Source organism: Argopecten irradians, chromosome 6 (assembly GCF_041381155.1).
Source record: "Argopecten irradians isolate NY chromosome 6, Ai_NY, whole genome shotgun sequence".
In the NCBI taxonomy this organism is placed as follows: Eukaryota; Metazoa; Mollusca; class Bivalvia; order Pectinida; family Pectinidae; genus Argopecten; species Argopecten irradians.
This window is the reverse complement of record NC_091139.1, coordinates 46,053,914-46,066,734: the sequence shown is the minus strand read 5'-3', so window position 1 is coordinate 46,066,734 and position 12,821 is coordinate 46,053,914. Positions and strand designations below refer to the sequence as shown.

Here is a 12,821-nt window from a genome sequence, read left to right as displayed (position 1 = left end):
CTCTAAGTGCATGGTTAATGTGTCTGACATTCTACCACCAACCCTCCAGTTTGACCAGTCTGCCTCTATTTCTGCTCTAAGTGCATGGTTAATGTGTCTGACATTCTACCACCAACCCTTTGACCAGTCTGCCTCCATTTCTGCTCTAAGTGCATGGTTAATGTGTCTGACATTCTACCACCAACCCTCCAGTTTGACCAGTCTGCCTCTATTTCTGCTCTAAGTGCATGGTTAATGTGTCTGACATTCTACCACCAACCCTCCAGTTTGACCAGTCTGCCTCTATTTCTGCTCTAAGTGCATGGTTAATGTGTCTGACATTCTACCACCAACCCTCCAGTTTGACCAGTCTGCCTCTATTTCTGCTCTAAGTGCATGGTTAAGGTGTCTGACATTCTACCACCAACCCTCCAGTTTGACCAGTCTGCCTCCATTTCTGCTCTAAGTGCATGGTTAATGTGTCTGACATTCTACCACCAACCCTCCAGTTTGACCAGTCTGCCTCTATTTCTGCTCTAAGTGCATGGTAAATGTGTCTGACATTCTACCACCAACCCTCCAGTTTGACCAGTCTGCCTCTATTTCTGCTCTAAGTGCATGGTTAATGTGTCTGACATTCTACCACCACATTTCCAGTTTGACCAGTCTGCCTTCATTTCTGCTCTAAGTGCATGGTAAATGTGTCTGACATTCTACCACCAATCTTCCAGTTTGACCAGTCTGCCTCTATTTCTGCTCTAAGTGCATGGTTAATGTGTCTGACATTCTACCACCAACCCTCCAGTTTGACCAGTCTGCCTCCATTTCTGCTCTAAGTGCATGGTTAATGTGTCTGACATTCTACCACCAACCCTCCAGTTTGACCAGTCTGCCTCATTTCTGCTCTAAGTGCATGGTAAATGTGTCTGACATTCTACCATCAACCCTCCATTTTGACCAGTCTGCCTCTATTTCTGCTCTAAGTGCATGGTTAAATGTGTCTGACATTCTACCACCAACCCTCCAGTTTGACCAGTCTGCCTCTATTTCTGCTCTAAGTGCATGGTTAATGTGTCTGACATTCTACCACCAACCCTCCAGTTTGACCAGTCTGCCTCCATTTCTGCTCTAAGTGCATGGTTAATGTGTCTGACATTCTACCACCAACCCTCCAGTTTGACCAGTCTGCGTATTTTCTGCTCTAAGTGCATGGTTAATGTGTCTGACATTCTACCACCAACCCTCCAGTTTGACCATCTGCCTCATTTCTGCTCTAAGTGCATGGTTAATGTGTCTGACATTCTACCACCAACCCTCCAGTTTGACCAGTCTGCCTCTATTTCTGCTCTAAGTGCATGGTTAATGTGTCTGACATTCTACCACCAACCCTCCAGTTTGACCAGTCTGCCTCTATTTCTGCTCTAAGTGCATGGTTAATGTGTCTGACATTCTACCACCAACCCTCCAGTTTGACCAGTCTGCCTCTCATTTCTGCTCTAAGTGCATGGTAAATGTGTCTGACATTCTACCACAACCGTTCTTCCAGTTTGACCAGTCTGCCTTCATTTCTGCTCTAAGTGCATGGTTAATGTGTCTGACATTCTACCACCAACCCTCCAGTTTGACCAGTCTGCCTCTATTTCTGCTCTAAGTGCATGGTAAATGTGTCTGACATTCTACCACCAACCCTCCAGTTTGACCAGTCTGCCTCTATTTCTGCTCTAAGTGCATGGTAATGTGTCTGACTTCTACCACCAACCTCCAGTTTGACATCTGCCTCTATTTCTGCTCTAAGTGCATGTCTGACATTCTACCACCAACCTCCAGTTTGACCATCTGCCTCATTTCTGCTCTAAGTGCATGGTTAAATGTGTCGACATTCTGACATTCTACCACCAATTTTCCAGTTTGACCAGTCTGTCTCCATTTCTGCTCTAAGTGCATGGTTAATGTGTATGACATTCTACCATCAACCCTCCAGTTTGACCAGTCTGCCTCAATTTCTGCTCTAAGTGCATGGTAAATGTGTCTGACATTCTACCACCAACCCTCCATTTCTGCTCTAAGTGCATGGTTAATGTGTATGACATTCTACCATCAACCCTCCAGTTTGACCAGTCTGCCTCAATTTCTGCTCTAAGTGCATGGTAAATGTGTCTGACATTCTACCACCCAACCCTCCAGTTTTACCAGTTTGCCTCAATTTCTGCTCTAAGTGCATAGTTAAGGTTTCAGTCATTATTCGACCAACCTCTTGGTATAAGTGATCCACACTGAAGCTGTAACTGACAGAATGAGGACAGTACCTATACCACACAGTGGTTTGTTTAGAAACTTAGTGATCAATGATAGTGATTTGTTATATGGCCGACAATCCTTGTATACTCTGATCGACGTAACAGAGCGCTCACGTGGCCCACGGAAACGGGATAGAAATGGCTAATGAATACCACATCTAGTGTAAAATATCAAGAGTTGTACTTTTGTTATCAGTTTGTTTCAGTCTGGTGTTTGCTTTTGTTTACATAACTTGTCAATAGACTTCATCAACTTGCCGTTTAAATTAAGTGTATGACAGTGAAAAATTGGTAACTATTCAGCTTTAGAACAAGTGTGGATTAGTATATTACATGGGTATTGTTGCCAAGGTAAGGATCAAACTTCAGTTAATTACGATGTAGTGAAAACGTATAAATGGCACAGAAATAGGTAATACAGAATGTCTGACAACTTAACCATGAAGCCCAAAGGAAGAGAGTTAGTGATATGAAACTTAAAAAAAGCATGGCTGACACAAAATATATTGGTCATGGATATGAGCTGATTCCACAAGATTTGTACAGAATATTGGCAATAAACTGTCATATAGGTAGAAAACCTTCTAGCTAAACCAAGGAAGCATTTCTCTATAATGAACAAGTTAATCAATGTGCCTGTGACCTTACCATAATGAACCAGTTAACCAATGGTCATGTGACCTTACCATAATGAACAAGTGAACCAATGGTCATGTGACCTTACCATAATGAACCAGTGAACCAATGGTCCTGTGACCTTACCATAATGAACCAGTGAACCAATGGTCCTGTGACCTTACCATAATGAACCAGTGAACCAATGGTCCTATGACCTTACTATAATGAACCAGTGAACCAATGGTCCTGTGACCTTACCATAATGAACCAGTGAACCAATGGTCCTGTGACCTTACCATAATGTACCAGTGAACCAATGGTCCTATGACCTTACCATAATGAACCAGTAAACCAATGGTCCTATGACCTTACCATAATGAACCAGTTAACCAATGGTCCTGTGACCTTACCCAAATGGTCCTGTGACCTTACCATAATGAACCAGTGAACCAATGGTCCTATGACCTTACCATAATGAACCAGTTAACCAATGGTCCTGTGACCTTACCTTACATGTTAACCAATGGTCCTGTGACCTTACCATAATGAACCAGTGAACCAATGGTCCTATGACCTTACCATAATGAACCAGTGAACCAATGGTCCTGTGACCTTACTATAATGAACCAGTAAACCAATGGTCCTGTGACCTTACCATAATGAACAAGTGAACCAATGGTCCTGTGACCTTACATGTGACCAATGGTCTGTGACCTTACCATAATGAACCAGTGAACCAATGGTCCTGTGACCTTACCATAAATGAACCAAGTGAACCAATGGTCCTGTGACCTTACCATAAAGAACAAGTTAACCAATGGTCCTGTGACCTTACCATAATGAACAAGTTAACCAATGGTCCTGTGACCTTACCATAATGAACCAGTAACCAATGGTCCTGTGACCTTACCATAATGAACCAGTAACCAATGGTCCTATGACCTTACCATAATGAACCAGTTAACCAATGGTCCTATGACCTTACCATAATGAACCAGTTAACCAATGGTCCTGTGACCTTACCATAATGAACCAGTTAACCAATGGTCCTGTGACCTTACTATAATGAACAAGTGAACCAATGGTCCTGTGACCTTACAAGTTAACCAATGGTCCTGTGACCTTACCATAATGAACCAGTTAACCAATGGTCCTGTGACCTTACCATAATGAACCAGTTAACCAATGGTCCTGTGACCTTACCATAATGAACAAGTTAACCAATGGTCCTGTGACCTTACCATAATGAACAAGTTAACCAATGGTCCTGTGACCTTACCATAATGAACCAGTTAACCAATGGTCCTGTGACCTTACCATAATGAACCAGTTAACCAATGGTCCTGTGACCTTACTATAATGAACCAGTTAACCAATGGTCCTGTGACCTTACCATAATGAACCAGTAACCAATGGTCCTATGACCTTACCATAATGAACAAGTTAACCAATGGTCCTGTGACCTTACCATAATGAACCAGTGAACCAATGGTCCTAACCTTACCATAATGAACAGTACCTTACCATAATGAACCAGTTAACCAATGGTCCTGTGACCTTACTATAATGAACAAGTTAACCAATGGTCCTGTGACCTTACTATAATGAACAAGTTAACCAATGGTCCTGTGACCTTACCATAATGAACATGTTAACCAATGGTCCTGTGACCTTACTATAATGAACAAGTTAACCAAATGGTCCTGTGACCTTACCATAATGAACAAGTTAACCAATGGTCCTGTGACCTTACCATAATGAACAAGTTAACCAATGGTCCTGTGACCTTACTATAATGAACAAGTTAACCAATGGTCCTGTGACCTTACTATAATGAACAAGTTAACCAATGGTCCTGTGACCTTACCATAATGAACCAGTGAACCAATGGTCCTGTGACCTTACTATAATGAACCAGTTAACCAATGGTCCTGTGACCTTACCATAATGAACCAGTGAACCAATGGTCCTGTGACCTTACTATAATGAACAAGTGAACCAATGGTCCTGTGACCTTACATATAATGAACCAGTGTAAACCAATGGTCCTGTGACCTTACTATAATGAACAGTTAACCAATGGTCCTGTGACCTTACCATAATGAACCAGTTAACCAATGGTCCTGTGACCTTACTATAATGAACCAGTTAACCAATGGTCCTGTGACCTTACTATAATGAACAAGTTAACCAATGGTCCTGTGACCTTACTATAATGAACAAGTTAACCAATGGTCCTGTGACCTTACTATAATGAACAAGTTAACCAATGGTCCTGTGACCTTACCATAATGAACCAAGTTTAACCAATGGTCCTGTGACCTTACTATAATGAACCAGTGAACCAATGGTCCTGTGACCTTACTATAATGAACAAGTTAACCAATGGTCCTGTGTGACCTTACCATAATGAACCAGTTAACCAATGGTCCTATGACCTTACCATAATGAACCAGTGAACCAATGGTCCTGTGACCTTACTATAATGAACCAGTGAACCAATGGTCCTGTGACCTTACCATAATGAACCAGTTAACCAATGGTCCTATGACCTTACTATAATGAACCCAGTTTAACCATGGTCCTGGACCTTACCATAATGAACCAGTTAACCAATGGTCCTATGACCTTACCATAATGAACCAGTTAACCAATGGTCCTGTGACCTTACCATAATGAACCAGTAACCAATGGTCCTATGACCTTACCATAATGAACAAGTTAACCAATGGTCCTGTGACCTTACTATAATGAACAAGTTAACCAATGGTCCTATGACCTTACCATAATGAACCAGTGAACCAATGGTCCTGTGACCTTACCATAATGAACCAGTAACCAATGGTCCTATGACTTTACCATAATGAACAAGTTAACCAATGGTCCTGTGACCTTACATGTTAACCAATGGTCCTGTGACCTTACCATAATGAACAAGTTAACCAATGGTCCTGTGACCTTACTATAATGAACCAGTTAACCAATGGTCCTGTGACCTTACCATAATGAACAAGTTAACCAATGGTCCTGTGACCTTACCATAATGAACCAGTTAAACCAATGGTCCTATGACCTTACAAATGAACCAGTTAACCAATGGTCCCTGTGGACCTTACCATAATGAACCAGTTAACCAATGGTCCTGTGACCTTACTATAATGAACAAGTTAACCAATGGTCCTGTGACCTTACTATAATGAACAAGTTAACCAATGGTCCTGTGACCTTACTATAATGAACAAGTTAACCAATGGTCCTGTGACCTTACTATAATGAACAAGTTAACCAATGGTCCTGTGACCTTACTATAATGAACCAGTTAACCAATGGTCCTGTGACCTTACTATAATGAACCAGTTAACCAATGGTCCTGTGACCTTACTATAATGAACAAGTTAACCAATGGTCCTGTGACCTTACCATAATGAACAAGTTAACCAATGGTCCTGTGACCTTACATATAATGAACAAGTTAACCAATGGTCCTGTGACCTTACCATAATAACCAGAGTTAACCAATGGTCCTGTGACCTTACTATAATGAACCAAGTTAACCAATGGTCCTGTGACCTTACTATAATGAACCAGTGAACCAATGGTCCTGTGACCTTACCATAATGAACAAGTTAACCAATGGTCCTGTGACCTTACTATAATGAACAAGTTAACCAATGGTCCTGTGACCTTACCATAATGAACCAATGTTAACCAATGGTCCTGTGACCTTACTATAAATGAACAAGTTAACCAATGGTCCTGTGACCTTACCATAATGAACAAGTTAACCAATGGTCCTGTGACCTTACCATAATGAACAAGTTAACCAATGGTCCTGTGACCTTACTATAATGAACAAGTTAACCAATGGTCCTGTGACCTTACCATAATGAACAAGTTAACCAATGGTCCTGTGACCTTACTATAATGAACAAGTTAACCAATGGTCCTGTGACCTTACTATAATGAACAAGTTAACCAATGGTCCTGTGACCTTACTATAATGAACAAGTTAAACCAATGGTCCTGTGACCTTACTATAATGAACAAGTTAACCAATGGTCCTGTGACCTTACCATAATGAACCAGTTAACCAATGGTCCTGTGACCTTACTATAATGAACAAGTTAACCAATGGTCCTGTGACCTTACTATAATGAACAAGTTAACCAATGGTCCTGTGACCTTACCATAATGAACAATGTTAACCAATGGTCCTGTGACCTTACTATAATGAACCAGTGAACCAATGGTCCTGTGACCTTACCATAATGAACCAGTTAACCAATGGTCCTGTGACCTTACTATAATGAACAAGTTAACCAATGGTCCTGTGACCTTACTATAATGAACCAAGTTAACCAATGGTCCTGTGACCTTACCATAATGAACAGTTAACCAATGGTCCTATGACCTTACATAATGAACAAGTTAACCAATGGTCCTGTGACCTTACTATAATGAACCAGTTAACCAATGGTCCTGTGACCTTACCATAATGAACAAGTTAACCAATGGTCCTGTGACCTTACTATAATGAACAAGTTAACCAATGGTCCTGTGACCTTAACATAAGAACTATAATGAACCAGTGAACCAATGGTCCTGTGACCTTACTATAATGAACAAGTTAACCAATGGTCCTGTGACCTTACTCTATAATGAACCAGTGAACCAATGGTCCTGTGACCTTACTATAATGAACAAGTTAACCAATGGTCCTGTGACCTTACTATAATGAACAAGTTAACCAATGGTCCTGTGACCTTACCATAATGAACAAGTTAACCAATGGTCCTGTGACCTTACCATAATGAACAAGTTAACCAATGGTCCTGTGACCTTACTATAATGAACCAGTTAACCAATGGTCCTGTGACCTTACTATAATGAACCAGTGAACCAATGGTCCTGTGACCTTACTATAATGAACCAGTGAACCAATGGTCCTGTGACCTTACTATAATGAACAAGTTAACCAATGGTCCTGTGACCTTACTATAATGAACAAGTTAACCAATGGTCCTGTGACCTTACCATAATTGAACAAGTTAACCAATGGTCCTTGACCCTTACTATAAATGAACAAGTTAACCAATGGTCCTGTGACCTTACCATAATGAACAAGTTAACCAATGGTCCTGTGACCTTACTATAATGAACCAGTGAACCAATGGTCCTGTGACCTTACCATAATGAACCAGTGAACCAATGGTCCTGTGACCTTACTATAATGAACCAGTTAACCAATGGTCCTGTGACCTTACCATAATGAACCAGTGAACCAATGGTCCTGTGACCTTACTATAATGAACCAGTTAACCAATGGTCCTGTGACCTTACCATAATGAACCAGTGAACCAATGGTCCTGTGACCTTACTATAATGAACCAGTGAACCAATGGTCCTGTGACCTTACTATAATGAACAAGTTAACCAATGGTCCTGTGACCTTACAAGTTAACCAATGGTCCTGTGACCTTACCATAATGAACCAGTGAACCAATGGTCCTGTGACCTTACTATAATGAACAAGTTAACCAATGGTCCTATGACCTTACCATAATGAACCAGTTAACCAATGGTCCTGTGACCTTACTATAATGAACCAGTTAACCAATGGTCCTGTGACCTTACTATAATGAACAAGTTAACCAATGGTCCTGTGACCTTACCATAATGAACCAGTTAACCAATGGTCCTGTGACCTTACTATAATGAACAAGTTAACCAATGGTCCTGTGACCTTACTATAATGAACAAGTTAACCAATGGTCCTGTGACCTTACTATAATGAACAAGTTAACCAATGGTCCTGTGACCTTACCATAATGAACAAGTTAACCAATGGTCCTGTGACCTTACCATAATGAACAAGTTAACCAATGGTCCTGTGACCTTACCATAATGAACCAGTGAACCAATGGTCCTGTGACCTTACCATAATGAACCAGTTAACCAATGGTCCTGTGACCTTACTATAATGAACCAGTTAACCAATGGTCCTGTGACCTTACTATAATGAACAAGTTAACCAATGGTCCTATGACCTTACTATAATGAACAAGTTAACCAATGGTCCTGTGACCTTACTATAATGAACAAGTTAACCAATGGTCCTGTGACCTTAACCATGGTCTTGACCTTACATAATGAACAGTTAACCAATGGTCCTGTGACCTTACTATAATGAACCAGTGAACCAATGGTCCTGTGACCTTACCATAATGAACAAGTTAACCAATGGTCCTGTGACCTTACTATAATGAACCAGTTAACCAATGGTCCTGTGACCTTACTATAATGAACCAGTGAACCAATGGTCCTGTGACCTTACATAGCATTAACCAATGGTCCTGTGACCTTACCATAATGAACCAGTTAACCAATGGTCCTGTGACCTTACTATAATGAACCAGTTAACCAATGGTCCTGTGACCTTACTATAATGAACCAGTTAACCAATGGTCCTGTGACCTTACCATAATGAACCAGTTAACCAATGGTCCTGTGACCTTACTATAATGAACCAGTGAACCAATGGTCCTGTGACCTTACCATAATGAACCAGTTAACCAATGGTCCTGTGACCTTACTATAAAGAACAAGTTAACCAATGGTCCTGTGACCTTACTATAATGAACCAGTGAACCAATGGTCCTGTGACCTTACCATAATGAACCAGTTAACCAATGGTCCTGTGACCTTACCATAATGAACCAGTTAACCAATGGTCCTGTGACCTTACCATAATGAACCAGTTAACCAATGGTCCTGTGACCTTACCATAATGAACCAGTGAACCAATGGTCCTGTGACCTTACTATAATGAACCAGTGAACCAATGGTCCTGTGACCTTACTATAATGAACCAGTTAACCAATGGTCCTGTGACCTTACCATAATGAACAAGTTAACCAATGGTCCTGTGACCTTACCATAATGAACAAGTTAACCAATGGTCCTGTGACCTTACCATAATGAACCAGTTAACCAATGGTCCTGTGACCTTAAGTTAACCAATGACCTTACCATAATGAACCAGTTAACCAATGGTCCTGTGACCTTACCATAATGAACCAGTAACCAATGGTCCTATGACCTTACCATAATGAACCAAGTTAACCAATGGTCCTGTGACCTTACATAATGAACATGTTAACCAATGGTCCTGTGACCTTACCATAATGAACCAGTGAACCAATGGTCCTTACATAATGAACAGTAACCAATGTCCTTGACTTTACCATAATGAACCAGTGAACCAATGGTCCTATGACCTTACCATAATGAACCAGTTAACCAATGGTCCTGACCATGTAACCAATGTCCTTGACTACCATAAATGAACCAGTTAACCAATGGTCCTGTGACCTTACCATAATGAACCAGTTAACCAATGGTCCTGTGACCTTACCATAATGAACTAGTGAACCAATGGTCCTATGACCTTACTATAATGAACCAGTAAACCAATGGTCCTATGACCTTACCATAATGAACAAGTTAACCAATGGTCCTGTGACTTTACCATAATGAACAAGTTAACCAATGGTCCTGTGACCTTACTATAATGAACCAGTTAACCAATGGTCCTATGACTTTACCATAATGAACAAGTTAACCAATGGTCCTGTGACCTTACATGTTAACCAATGGTCCTGTGACCTTACCATAATGAACCAGTGAACCAATGGTCCTGTGACCTTACTATAATGAACCAGTTAACCAATGGTCCTATGACCTTACTATAATGAACAAGTTAACCAATGGTCCTGTGACCTTACCATAATGAACAGTTAACCAATGGTCCTGTGACCTTACCATAATGAACCAGTTAACCAATGGTCCTGTGACCTTACTATAATGAACAAGTTAACCAATGGTCCTGTGACCTTACCATAATGAACAAGTTAACCAATGGTCCTGTGACCTTACCATAATGAACCAGTTAACCAATGGTCCTGTGACCTTACCATAATGAACCAGTGAACCAATGGTCCTGTGACCTTACTATAATGAACCAGTGAACCAATGGTCCTGTGACCTTACCATAATGAACCAGTGAACCAATGGTCCTGTGACCTTAATGACCAGTAACTGGTCCTGTGACCACATAATGAACAAGTTAACCAATGGTCCTGTGACCTTACCATAATGAACCAGTTAACCAATGGTCCTGTGACTTTACCATAATGAACCAGTAACCAATGGTCCTGTGACCTTACCATAATGAACCAGTGAACCAATGCTCCTGTGACTCTACCATACTGAACATCTATTGTTTGGAGTTGTCCTTGATGAGTTATAATGCCTCATGTCAGCTGAATGCTCATGTATCTAATGAAAAGTGATATCTGTAAAATCCCCTTAAACTTTGATCTTTGTAATTCTAGTGTGGTAAATATATATCAATATTCAGCTGTGTTGCCTGAGAACTAACATTGATTTTCTCTTAACTGGGTTTTATGTCATTGTCATGTGTTCAAGTATGATTTGTTACAAGTCCAAATAACCAAAGCCCTAATTGATTATTGTTTGAATCAATGGTGAATTGTATATGGGGATTCTGATTCCAACGTTCTAGCAGCTAGCCAATACACCTTTACAGTAAATGAGTTGCCAATACACCTTTATAGTAAATGAGTTTAGATAACATTATGTTAAGTTCTGAAAATATAATTTTTTTTTTGTCTCTTTTGTTAATATGCATCAGTAATTAATTTGATGGTACCACTGTAAAAGACTGTATAAAAAAAGTTGGAAAATGATATTTATTCTGATCCGAATGATTAGCTCACGTCGCTCCCGGGTGAGCTTACGCATTAGTAAAGCACCTGTCCATGTGTGTCAACAACTGACAAAATGGACTTCCTTATCATAACTGTTAATCACTAGTTATCAAAATCAGACTAGCAGCATACCTATTGGGCAAGGGTTAAAAAATGTACAAATGGTTTTACTACCCCATAACGCCTAAAGAGCTGGGTCAAATGGGATCAATATGACTGTATATCCATACAAACAACTTCTTCTCTGAAACTAATGAACGGATAATCATATTATTCATATCTGACTTGTAGTAGTAGCCCTAAAGGGTGGTATTCTAATTGAACACATCATAGGGCTGACCTACCAGGGGACAGAAAATGGGACCTTAAGTGGTCAAATCAGCCTAATGGATATTTATACAAATTCATCTTTATTATCAAGACATAAACATTGCTCTTATTTCAACGTCTATGGGACTGGGTCAAAGTGATTCAACTTTGATCTATTGATTTATAGTTTCTGTTAACTTTGGATTTGTTTTAGATTTTCTTTTGAATGAGACATTATTATCTGTATCATGCTAATTGCATGCATAAGTGCTATCATATAAAGTTAATGAATGGAGGCAGATGATGTTATCATGTATTTACTTAATACATGGCCCAGAGATACAGGTCCTTTGGACCTCCTCTTTTTAGCTGCTAATCAGGATATAGCTATGCAAGAGTTATCTCCCATCCACCTGTTGTAAATACATGTACCAGTCCTGTTTTACCAACTGGAATATCAAATAACTATAATACACGTATATGTTAAATAGAAGTTTGGTAGATGTGTAGGAATATTTATTTTGAAAAAAAAAGATTGGATTCCATTTCTGCCAAATACTTTCTGAGCATTAAAACTTATGTATGCTTTGTGTGTAATCAACGTGAACAGAATTATACGAATTTACTAAACAATTTAATGCACGAGTACCAAATTTCTGTTGAGAAAATCCAGTTTTTCCAAATGAAAATTTACCTATAAGCAATCATATTTCATGTCAGAAATTCCATTTCTTATGAATGGCTTACTGTTGAACACATAAATCCCTTGCGTTACTGGATCTATATCCAACTTCTACCATGACACAGATCACACAACTCTATTGGCTTC

At 39.9% G+C, this 12,821-nt stretch overlaps 1 protein-coding gene across 1 annotated transcript in view; it reads left to right on the top strand.

Moving 5' to 3' along the window:
- LOC138326070 (uncharacterized) overlaps positions 1–12,821 on the top strand; it is a 67,416-nt gene that overhangs the window by 19,226 nt on the left and 35,369 nt on the right. The window lies entirely within an intron of this gene.